General features: G+C 32.7%; 1 protein-coding gene across 6 annotated transcripts in view; it reads right to left on the reverse strand.

The window, feature by feature from the left end:
- Positions 1 to 13,107, reverse strand: part of LOC122499365 (ecdysone-induced protein 74EF) — a 198,775-nt gene that overhangs the window by 4,140 nt on the left and 181,528 nt on the right. The gene's annotated exons all lie outside the window — the stretch shown is intronic.

Genomic DNA, 13,107 nt, shown 5'->3' on the forward strand with positions numbered 1-13,107 from the left:
AATTATCTAAAATAGAGATTGTTGGGTCTGATTAAAAATCAGGTAAAAAGGAGGCGAGTTTTTTTTCGCAGTTGAGAACGACGACGGAAATTTTGCCGTACACACGTGACCAAAACGAATACACATATTCTCGTTTAATATTGCACATTTCTATACAATTTGAATGAGAAGAGGACAACGTAAATGCAATTCTAGTGCGTCAGAGTGAAGAAACGTGTGTTGCACTGCGTCCCTCTAGAAGTTGGCAAAAGAGAGAGGAAGAGCGGGGTGGGAGAGGTTAACCGGAGTGAAATGGTATAGAGAAGGGAAATACGATGCAGAAGAAGAACGGTGGAGTGCAAAGGGGGAGGATGGCTTGCAGTATGATAGAGGACTGACCCGAGCCAAGGTTGGATGGTGACGCCATCAAGCTACTAGTGCATAATAGCGCCGCTTTCAGAGGCCGTGCTAAAATCGGAACTCATCCTCCGCCTTCGTATGTCGGTTCCCTCACATCGCAGACAATCCAACAATTCTCTCTTCTTCATCAAACCAAAAGAAAAAAAATAAAAAAAGTTTCACGTTTTTATGTTTCGAAATAAAAAAATATTTTCCTCTGACATATAGTCGAAAAGAATTTTTTTTATTATCTTTTCCTCTTTTTTTTTTGCGCGCACACATCTGCCGCAGAATTACCGAGAACTTGAATATTATTCGACTTGAAGTTCATTTTTCAACTTTCAAGTCTTATCCACATTATTGAAGTTTTTCTACTTTAATCTCCGAAATATTTTTCGTTTATGCAAATATTTCCTGTTTTTTTTTTTCATTTTTTTCCCTATCGCATTTTTTAGAATTCGATCCAAGGAAAATAAAATCAATATATTTCTTCAGAGAAAAAAACTCCGAAATAATTTCTCCAACAATTTTTACTTTATGTCTTTTTCGAAATAATTTTAGAATTAAGAAACTTATGGAAAATAATTTCGAATGAAAATTAATTGCGAGAATATTAAGAATATCTATCAATTAATCGAAATACTTTGAAACAATTCAGAATCTGTGGAGGAAAATTCAAATCGAATAATTTCGAAACAATGTGTAGAGAATTCTGAACGAAAATTAATTTCGGAATACATAATTCCCAAACATATTGTGAATTAAGAATTAAATTTATTCGGAAATATTCTAAATTAGTGCAGAATTTCTCAAGGGAATGTAAATTTCTAAATTAGAAATTAAATTATAAATTTCCAAGTTAAAAAACACTGATTTTGAGATGAAATATGAAACGTTGAAATATTTCGAATTCGAAATATTTTGACGTTTTTGCAAGAAATATTCAATATAAAAAAGAAAATAATTTTACAAAACAAAAAATTTCTCAAGGGAAATTTGATTCAAAAATAAGAAATTGATTTAGAAATCAAAAGTAAAAAAAATCTGAGAATCTTAAAAAGAAAATCGACTCCGAAATATTTTGAATTTTTCACAAGAAAATTTAAAATCAAATATAATTTTCTAATTCTGTAGAGAAAATAATTTTACAAAATATTTAACAAAAATACCAGAAATAGACAGAAAGAAAAATAAGAATTCAAAATATTCCAAAACAACGTAACATAAACGAAAATTAATACAGAAATAATTTCACAATGGAAAACTGCAAAAAAAGAAAAATTCTAAAAAGATTTGAGAAATCTATATATGAAAGGAAATTTTACTCCAAAATAATTCCAAAAAAATATTTGAGAAAGGCAAAATTAACTCCAAAATGTTTTAAATTTTCTACAAGAAAAATTCAATTCAATAACAATTTCCAGGATTTGTAATAAAAATACTTTTCCTAAATATTTCCCAAAATAGTATAAAAATCCTCGGGAGAAAAATAGAAATCCTAAAAAATGTAAACAAAAATTCATTTCGAAGTGATTTCTAAACACATGCTAAGAATTAACTTTATAATAAAATCCGTTTTATTCCTAATCAATTCGGAACGTTTATAAAGACAAACTTAATTCCAAAACGATTAAAAAAAACTACTGAGAATTTTTACACAATTAACTTCGAAATATTTCGAATTCTTCACAAGATTAGTTGTCTATTATCAAATAAATATTTATTTGAATCAAACAATTTTTATTCAAATCAAATATTTTTTTTTGAAATCAAATAAATTTTATTCAAATCAAATAATTTTTATTCAAATCGAATAAATTTTATTCAAATAATACATAAAAATTTAATTAATTTAAACAAAAATTATTTGATTCAACTAAAAATTTATTGGATAGTAGAAAAACAATCGGTTTCTCGAAACAAATAAATTTTTTCCAGTGTATAAACAGAGTTTCCAAAATATTCGACGCAAAAATATCATAAATTCTTGCAAGAAAAATACAAATCCCGCAAAAATTTCGAAAATTTACCCAAACTAATTTCCAAAAGAAATACAGAAATAATTCCACAAAGCAAAAATTTGCAAATAAAAGAAAGAGAAAAAAAATTTTCAAATTCCCCCTGAGAGTATAAAATAGAATTTGAAAATAAACTCCAGGTACAAATAAATTAAAAATCTTCAATTTCTCTAACAATTCTCGAATTATATTGTATCCAAAGAAGAATTGACGCTTCTGGCTTGTTTCTTATGTCAGATGATTGTGAATATTGAGAAGGCTTGTATAGCTGGCGCTTTATAAGCGAGATATTCAACGAATTTCAGAACGTGCTAAAAATAGTGTTTCGTATCTCGGTGTGTGTGTGTGTGAGAGTGTGTGCAGAACCGTTGTTGTTCGAGAGAAGAGGCTCCGGGAGGCCGGCAGCGCAACAAGGTTTCGATGAAGCCGGATCAACAAGCGAGCAAAGCAGCAGGCAAGGCAAAACGTTGTCTGTTTACGTTGCACACTGTGTATAGCTAGATGAGTCAATCGTAGACCCGTTGTCTAGGAATCGCTGAGAGTGGGGCCACACTGACCTATACCACGACGACACAAACGGAAAGTCCGCTATAAACTCAACTTCCCTCTCTACGTAACTGAAAATTAGAAAATTAAATCATTAATATTCATTTTCGATTTTTACATTCTTTTGCATTACTATTTTAGGGTTGTCGACCAACTTCGACCCATGACGTTCAATTTTTTTTCACTTCACGAGGCCACTCATCGTGAGACTTAATGATTCTCGCATATAATACAATGTATGTTTGTGTCAAAAAGTCTCTTTTACCGCTTTGACCTTCCACTCGACATTTATTCATCGAAATTAATATGTTAGGAAGTGACTACTTTGCGTTTCTGATTAGGTAACGTTCCTTTGTTCGTTATTTATTTTCTCGCAAACTCTCTGTGTATTCTTTTTTCGAAAATTCAATTTATTTTCCCAATGAGAAGAAGAAGAACTTCGAAAATAGAATTTTGCGAGATAAATAATATTTTTTGTTCGCTCTCTCGATTAACATACGAATTGCCTCGTTTTTCGCAAACCTCTTCAGTCCGAAAACCTGCCTGTTTAGATCATTTTTATAATTGGCATCTGGAGAAAAAATATTTAATTCTTGATTTAAATTTTTTTCTCCGCCAAATTTTGAAAATCACTTTTTCGATTTTCTATGGAAGAAGAAAGGAGCAATTTTCGGAGAAAAGAAAATTAGGCAAAGAGATCGGAAGTTGAAAAAGTCGTCGTGGCCGCGTGCACGTAACGACTCCTCGATAAATATAGTTTACAGAAATATACCCGCGGAATGAAATCGGCGGAGGAGATTTTTGTAAATATAGCGAAATTCTCGAGGGGGGCGGAAGTATTGCGAGAAAAGGGAGAAAAGAAAAAAGTTGCAGAAGAGGAAAAAGAAGAATATGGGGCAGAAGAAAGAAAAATTTTCGAAAACGATATTTTTCCTCGAGAAAAAAGTTCACAGTTTCTCGGGGAATATCAAAATTGAGACAAAAAACGAATCAAAAATGTTGCTTCGCAACACTTTTCGATTCTATTTTTGTCTCAATTTTGATATTCTCCTGCGGCGAAAAAACAGAAGTTCAGAGGAAAATAGAAATAATAGAAATTATAGGTGAAAATAGAATTTTGGAAATTAGTTTGAGTATAAATTTTCGGTTTTCGGCACGCGGAATTCCTCGTTGTGGCGATGATCGTGACCCTTGGACGACCCTTGCTTCCAGTGGGTGCGTCGTTGATGGGGCGAGCGACAAAAGGTCCCCAAGGAGCGGATACGCCTCGGAGAGTGCGCGTAGCACAGTGCACACGGGAATTGAGAATTAAAGAGAGGGAAAGATGAAGAAGAGTTGGAAATAAGCGAAATAAGGATGAAGGTGGAAGAGAGAGAGGGGAAGAATTGACCTTCGGCTGAGCCGGGAAAGTCAGCCAGTCACTGACCGACAGACTAACTTAACTGCTCTATCCTTCTCCTCCTCTCTTCTACGCCTCTACCTCCTTGTGCGACTGTTAGTCCGATGCACCATGCACGGACCAACGTCACTCTTCCACCCCTCTTCTCCTTTTCTTCTATTACTTCTTTTTTTGCCTCTTCCTCTTCCTCTTTTTTAATACTCCTCGTCTCTCTCTCTCTCTCTCTCTCTCTCTCTCTCTCTCTCTCTCTCTCTCTCTCTCTCTCTCTCTCTCTCTCTCTCTCTCTCTCTCTCTCTCTCTCTCTCTCTCTCTCTCTCTCTCTCTCTCTCTCTCTCTCTCTCTCTCTCTCTCTCTCTCTTTATTTTATCTCCGAATCTGAAAAATGATCATTTTTGTAAATTCTCAATTTTTTAACATCATAAATTTTGATTTAATGTATAAATGAGTAAAATCAAAAAAGAAATTAAAAATAAAATATTCAAAAATATAATTTTAAATTTTAAAAAAAATTGAATTGATTGAAATTGAATGGAAAATTATTGACGATGGGAAATATTTCCCACAGATTAAATTATTATTGATGATAAAAAAGAATTTTTGCTAATTAACAAAACCAGGAAAGGGAGAGTGGAATAACAAGTTCGAATTTTGAATTTCCTATTCAAAATTTAAATTATGAAAATGTTTACTAACTAGTGAATTTTATTAACAAATTAGTAGAAATTGCTATATTTATTGGTAAAATTTGCTAATTCAAAAGCAAAAAGTCAATTACTAATTCAAATAAGTAAACTAATAAAATTTAGACAGTATAAAAAGAAAATTCTTTAAAAAAAATCGAAGTTCACAATTTTTCTGTAGATATCAAAATTGAGTAAAAAAAACGAATCAAAAGTGTTGCGAAGCAACGTTTTGATTCGTTTTTTTTGACTCAATTTGATATCTGCAGAAAAATATTGTTGAAACAAAAAAAGCGAGAAGTAAAAAAAAAAATTTTTTTAAAAAGGAACAAAAAATAAGAAAAGAATATGGAAAATTAGTGAATAAAATGTAAAAAAGCTGCAAAAAAAAGGCAAACAAAAATATTTTTAAAAATCAATAAAATTTACAAGCAGTGATAAAAATATTAAAGGGGAAAGAAAGTAAAAATATTCAATATTATTTCGAAAAAAAGCGGAGAATTAAAAAATCGAAAACTGAGACTCGTGAAGCTAAATTAATTCCCCTTGTCCAGGAAGAGTTCAATTTTGTCAAGTACAACCAGAAGTCGTATGTATACCCGGAAATCCACGGATCGATGATCAGTGACTGCGCGAGGACGTCATCGCATATGCAATTTAGTTATATATATAGAGAGAGACAACTTTTGTCAGACAGAGCTTTTATATGCCATGTACCTCTTTTTTCGTCGTTTAAACAAAGGTCAAAATGACACCAATGGAAATGCGTGACTATCCTCTTCCGTCCATTACAGACATATATTTTTATATAGAGGTTACTGACCAAGTTTTTGCAGGAAATATTATATATACACTTATACTAGAATTCTTTTTTTTCCACCATTTATATCTCATGTAACTGAAATTTCGCAGTCTGCGAAAAAATAATCCGACCTCGACTTAGTGTAGACTTACTCAACACTTGAGCTCTATATAAATGAAGAGCGATGCGATGAGAGAAGTTTTAAAAATCCGCGGTTTATCATTTCTTGATGTCGTATTTCTCATGGAAAATGCGAGAGAAAACGTTTTTTTTTTTAATCAAAAATCTCTACTTTAGTTACACATATATTTTTTCCAATGTTGTTACTTTTTATTAAATAATTATTATTCTCTATGAAAACCATATTTGGGGTTTTAATACTTTTTTATTTTATTAATTAATTAATTTATTTTCAATTTAAATGTAACTTTCAATTTTATTTCTCTTGTAAAAACTGTTGTGAAAAGAACTTGTGAAAAAAGGAAAAAAAATTTTTATTTTCGAAAGAGTAAAAATAGAAAAAAATGTCTTTGAACCTTGTAATATTATATGTTAATATATTGTACTTCTAATATCCAAGGAACTATTTAGAATAATTAGAATATTTAGAATTACCTTCTAACTAAAAAAGGAGATAATGTAAAATTGTCAATAAAATTTGAATTACGTTGAATAATTCTTTTTGTAAGTTGTATAATTATCAGTTTTTTAAAAAAGAAGAATTTTATTTCAAGTTGAGTATAATTATTTATGTGCCCCAAAGACGGATTAAAAGAAGAGTATAGAATTTAATTCATGATTGAAGAAAATAATTGCTGCTAGAAATGAATTTCCTGTTATCAGATAAATTATCATCTGGTGTGCGTTCCGGTAACCCCTGACGATTGCGTCACGAGGAACGACAGATATTTGTCATTGCATTTGATTTAGAAATGAGGTTATAATGCGAATTAGAATAAGCGTATATATTGACAGAGCAAGGTCATGTCATCGGGTGTCAAAAGAGTGATCGATGCGAATAAGAGACATCGAAACGTGTTCGAAGCAACGAAAACAATTATCGCTTCCACTTCTTCTTCATCTTCTTATTCCTTTCTCATTTTTTTTTTGCTTTTCTTTTTGTTTTCGTTTTCTTCTTTACTGATAGAAGCATAAATAAAAAGTTTAAGAAGTACAAGAAAAATCGTAGCAGAAAAAAGAAGAAATGCAAAAAAATACAAGAGGAAGAAGAAGAAGAAGAAGAAGAAGAAGAAAAAAAAATACTAGAGAAAGTAACAAGAAAGGTACTAAAAATACAAGAGAAATAAAATATTGTTAGTTTTACTAAGGATATCAAATTGAGACAAAAAACAATCAAAAATGTTGCTTCGCAACAATTTTGATACGCTTTTTGTCTCAATTTGATATCCTTAGAAAACTGTGAAGCGGAAAAAGAAGTACAAGAAGAAGAAAGAACAGTGAAGAAAGAAGAAAAAGGACAAGAATAGAAAGAAGAAGAAAAAACAGTGAAGAAAGAAGAAAAAGGACAAGAACAGGAAGAAGAAGAAGAAAGAACAGTGAAGAAAGATAAGAAAAAGGAGCAGAAGAGGAAGAAGAAGAAAGAACAGTGAAGAAAGAAGAAAAGAGAGCAGAAGAGGAAGAAGAAGAAAGAAGAAAAAGTATCAGAAGAGGATAAGAAGAAGAAGAAAGAACAGTGAAGAAAGAAGAAAAAGGAGCAGAAGAGAAAGAAGAAGAAGAAGAAGAAGAAAGAACAAGTGTAGAAGCAACACAGTAACTAGAAGAAGAGAAGGACAAAAAAGTGTCGGAACTAGAGGAATCAACGGTACAGCGTAGAAAATGGTTTCGTCTACTATCATGTGCACCCGCTACTCTTATCCCCCTCCTCGTTTCTCGCCCGTTCACTTTCTCCGACGACTGCCTAGCACACCCCCTCCGAGCATTCCCCGCCCTGACGGCATGCATCCCTACCCCACGAAACTTGTCCGAGGGTCTAGGCTAGCACTGGGTCTAGGTCTAGGCTGAAATACCAGCACACGGGAACTCTCATTCCATGGTGCGTTTCGGACCAAGTCGCCGCCGCACTCACACACAGTCGAGATTCGCAAACTCGTCTCCGTAGGTATATATTTAGATTCGCCTGCATGCACGACTTCTGCGGCTTGTCAAGTTCCCCTATCTCTCTCTCTCTCTCTCTCTCTCTCTCTCTGCTCGCCCCACATACATCTCTTCTACGCAGGAGATGCGGAGACTCTAAAGACCAACCGGAAATGAATCATTTCAAATTGTCAATTTTCGCCCCAAGCTGAGGAGGATGCGTTTCCTGATCAATCTTCCTCCCATGAGAATCGTTTCGCCTTCTTTATTGCAAAAGGGAGAAAAACTGTAAAGTTCTTCAGTCAACTGCTGATGCTTGTGTGCTGTTTCTACTTTTTATTCTTCTTTTGCTATTTGTTCTGTTTCTGCTTTTGTTTTTGGTAAAGTATTATATTAATGTTTTTGACAGTTCTAATGATTCTACTAATTCTTCTTTTGATTCTGGTACTGTTTGTACTAAAGCTAAAGAAGGTTCTGATTCTTCTTTTGATTTTGGTTCTGCTTTTACTATTTCTGCTACTTCTTTTGCTTTTTTTTCTGCGCTTCTGCTAATGTTTTTGATTTTGGTTCTGCTAGTGCTAATGTTGTTACTACATCTACATTTAATTTTCCTTTTTCTTCTACTTCTGCTTCTAATTTCGCCTTTTTTCTGTTTCTGCTTCTTCTTCAGCTGCATTAACACGTAAATTAACGGATTTTCAGATTTCTAAAGTATTGCAACTGCAAATCTGAAAATCATCAAAGCAATCATCGCACGCATGACGGAGGAAAAAGTTTGCAAGAGGAAAGGTAGAAAAAAAGAAGAAGAAGAAGAAATTTCTTGTAATCGTAGAAAGAGAATACTACCAAAAAAAGAAACACCGATGATACGAGCACTCAAGTTGCAGAGAATGTACTCGCATATCCGGATATGGGACAAAGTGGTACAGTAATGTAGAAGAAGGAAGAGGCTGTAATGGAGGATCAAGAATAAGGTCCTCTCCTCTTGCATCCAGAGACGGAGACAGAGAGAGACAGAGAGAGAAAGCAACAAGGAAAAGGGGAGACTTAAAGGAAGCTGAGCCAAGACCCCCTAAAACCAGGGACGCAATTTCTGCATCCTTCAAGGGACCTTCAAATCCAGATCATTTCTGTTATTCAAGTTTTAGTTTTTTTATTTCAATGTTTAGCTTTAAAATAACTAAACCTAACTTTTTACTAATCAAGAATCGGTAGCGTTTTACTAAATGTTTAGCCAAGAGGAATAAAATTTACTAGTAGGGAATGGCTTTACTTGGAATAAGTAAAGTTACCAAAATCTGGACATTTTACTCCAAAAAGAGTAAACATACCTCGTTGTTCAAAACTGAAATATTTGGAAAATTCGTTTATAGTGAGATTAGGGGGGTTAATGAAGTTAATGAATTTGAAATGATCAGCTTCAGTTTCAGTGGGGAATTGCGGCCCTGGTAACGAAGAGGGAACTCGGAAGAAGAGACAGACAAGCTTAACAGACAGAAAGAGATGGAGAGTGAAGGAGAGTGAAGGAGAGTGAAGGAGAGTGAAAGAGAGAGTGAGAGAGATAGGGGGAGAAAAAGGAGTGACGAAAGAGGAAGGGGGAGGGTTGGGATGAGGCGAAAGAGAACTCGAGTGGGAGAGGAGAGAAAGGAGTGGGGGGCAGACGGGGTGAATTGCCGGCGACAAGGTCACCGCCTATACCACGCTAAAGCTAAACCGCGCCGATGCCTCGAGTATATTATATATATACTCGTGTGCTGCACTCTAGCCAAATGCGACCATCCGCGTGCAAATTTCTCTCCTTTTTTTCTCTTCTTCCTTCTCTCTTTACTCAGTTTCCATATATATGCACGCATATTTATACAATAGAAATAAGGAAAGTGACACTCGCCGCGAGAATACACGCATGCGTCCAAGCTAATATCTCCAAGAAAGGCGATAATGCAATGATTAAGCGAAACTTGCAAAAAAAGACACAAAAAACTAGACACACGGAGAATTGAAAACAAAAATATCCTTTTTCATAAATTTCAAGTTTGGTTCTTTTTTTCTTTGGGAGGGGGATTTGGAGAGGATAGTTTGGAAGGAATTTTTTCAAGTATGAGGGAATATATCCGTGGCAAATGTATATATAATGGAGGGGAAGAATTTTCGAACGAGAAGGAATCGAATCAAGACTGTGAAGGCCGACGTGTTCGACACATCTCTTCGCAATTCCATTCCCCTTTTGGCTTATCGCCTCTCCTCCTCTCTGATGATTATATATATATATAGAGAGAGAGGAAATTAAGTAAAAAGGGACATTTTTTTGCCAAATTCAAAATTGAATTTCTTTTTTCAAGTTTACTTGAAAAAAGAAATTAAATTTTGAATTCGGACAAAAAAAATGATCTTTTTTACTTTTCAAGATTATAAAATTCGGAAAAACGAATAAAGTATACGGAGAAAAATATACAGTAACTTTTACTTTTCTTTTATAGTAAAACGTTAACTGTCAGAAACTTCTGCGCATGTCTGGTAACTTTTACTATACTTTCGGAGTAAATTTTGCTATACGTTCGAAGTAAATTTTACTAATTTTTTACAAATATGTTCATTGAACAAAGTAAAATTTGCTTCGAACGTAGCAAAAATTGAGCCTCCAACAATCGTAAAAATTGAAAAAATCTTCATTAATTTAAAAAAAATTTTGGGTAAACTCTCTAAATTTGAATTACAGTAAAAATGTTTACTGATTAAAAAAAAAATTTGGAGAGCAAATTTTGCATCTTTGAAAAAATATTCATAAAAACCTAAAGTGAAATTCTACATTATTGATATAGATATATATTTCGTTTCAATGCCTTGTTATTCGCACCGGATTATATATAGGTTGTTTTTCCAACAAATGAGATCATCATAATTATACCGTAGATTAACGTCTAGCCAGATACTTGAAGAGGTGTCAAGAGTCAGAGCTCCGTGACAAATGAGAGACGATCCAATAACTTTTCTTCTTCTCTTTGTGATATTAATAATAATAACAATAATAAAATAAAAAAGTGAATATATAATCGTCGATTCTGCAAACGATACATTTTCTCGATTGCATTTGTAAATAAAAAGAGCGAGGGTTGTAGTCAGCAGTAAGAAGCGTGTAAATGTAGAGAGAGAGAGAGGGAGGGGGGAGAATGCGTCAAAAGAGCGCGCGAGAGACTGTACCGGTGTTTGATTATTTGCGGGGAGACCTTGAGGCGAGTTTATTCGCTCTTTGAGAGAATATATCGAACGGTCGAGATGTGTGTGTCTCTCTCTCTCACTCTCTCACACTCTCTCAATTACTTTTTCTTTCGGTTCTCTCCATCTTTTTCTACAATAGCCAACGACTGTTTATCTGGTTGAGAACCGTCTCGTGTGCAGCACAGCGCTATGCATTTTTGCCGGCGGCGAGCACACACACACACACACACACTCATACGGGCGCGAGTATTGATATATAATATGTACATGCACGACTGCAAATATACAATACTGCAATACCGAGGCAGAGTCGGGGCAGAGACCCAGGAAGGACGCAGCCAGCCTGCCTGACTGCTTCACTGACTATCTACAAAAGTCTGCTTCTCTCACCTACATATATACCTATATACACACTCATCTACTCTGTCATATCCAAACAATCGTTTTTTTTCTATTTTATTAATTTGTGGCATATTTATGCGAAACAAAACATTTTTACTACATTTTTTTCGTAATTTTTACCCGTTTCTGTTTTTACACAATTCGAAAAGTTTTCTCTCTTTCTCTCTGTTTCTCTCTTTTTGAGATGGTATTACTCCTTATTTTTCAATTAATAGCAACAGGAGATACAATTTCGCAATATAAATAGCTTTTACTCTTTATCTATTAAAAATTATATAGTTTCGTACACAGTACAGCTTTGTCTGACTAAACATAGTTTTTACTACTAAAAAAAAATAAAAAAAATGAGAAATTATTTTAACACTATTCACACTTTTTATTATTAATAAAAAAGAATTGAAATAATTTTTTATAATACAAAAGAGTCATGTTATTTCTAAAAGTGATGGTGGAAAATATAGATTTGTCTGACTAGAAATACTTTTTACTACTAGAAAAAAAAGATTTGGGAATTTTCTTCTGTTCACTAATCTTTGAATTCTAATAAAAAAGAAGAAAATACGTACAATAAAAAAACTCTCACAATATTTTTATAGAAACAATAATATTAAAATAGAGAATTGTCTGACTAAAACTATTTTTTACTACTGGAAAAAAATATAATAAAAATTGAAGAACTTTTACGATACTCACTTATTAGGTTTGTAAATAAAAGGGACCAATTTTTATAATTTTATAACGAGCTTTCTATGTTACTTATAAAAATGCTAGTCTCAAAATTGTTATTTGTCTGATTAAAAATATTTCTTACTACTGAAAAAAATTAAGGATTTTTTTCTATACACACTTTTGAATTATAATAAAAAGAAGCAGAAAAATTTGGAAATTATTTTGTTAATAATTTTGCTTTTACGATCATTATAATAATAGTGTCAAAATTTTGATTTGTCTGACTAAAACTATTTTATACTACTAGAAAAAAATTGAGAATTTTTCTGTATTTACATTTTGATTGTAAAATACAAAATCAGAAATTTTTTTTAAATAATTTAGCGAGCTTTACTTTATATAATAAAAGTGTTATTATCAAAATGGAAATGTCTGACTAAAACTATTTTTTACTACTAGAAAGAAAATAATAGAGAATAGAAAAATAGTTTTGCCTAAACTATTATGAAAGTAAAATGCTTCACGAAGCGATACTTCAACGTAAGTGTTGGGAAGTGTGTAGAAATTACTTTGAATTGAAAAGAATTCTTGTACTTAGATAATATCAAAAAAATTACCGAAATTTTCCAAATTTAGTTGGTTTTTAAGTAGTAAAAGTCAATTCGAGTCGGACAAACTTTTCAGAAAATTATAATAGTGCGGCTCATTATTTAGTAGAGAATTCCAGTCAGTGACAGACAAAATTTTCAAATGACGAAAAATTAATAGCGATAATTTTATCTACTTTTATATTTCAGTAGTATCGAAAAATTATAGTCAGACACTGACTTTTGCCTTTGGTAGAAACATTGTTAAAATAAAAGAATTAAATTGCAAGGAATTAGTTTGTTCAGTATAAAAAAA

The sequence above is a fragment of the Leptopilina heterotoma genome, unplaced genomic scaffold (genome assembly GCF_015476425.1).
Source record: "Leptopilina heterotoma isolate Lh14 unplaced genomic scaffold, ASM1547642v1 Lhet_167, whole genome shotgun sequence".
Taxonomy (NCBI): domain Eukaryota; kingdom Metazoa; phylum Arthropoda; class Insecta; order Hymenoptera; family Figitidae; genus Leptopilina; species Leptopilina heterotoma.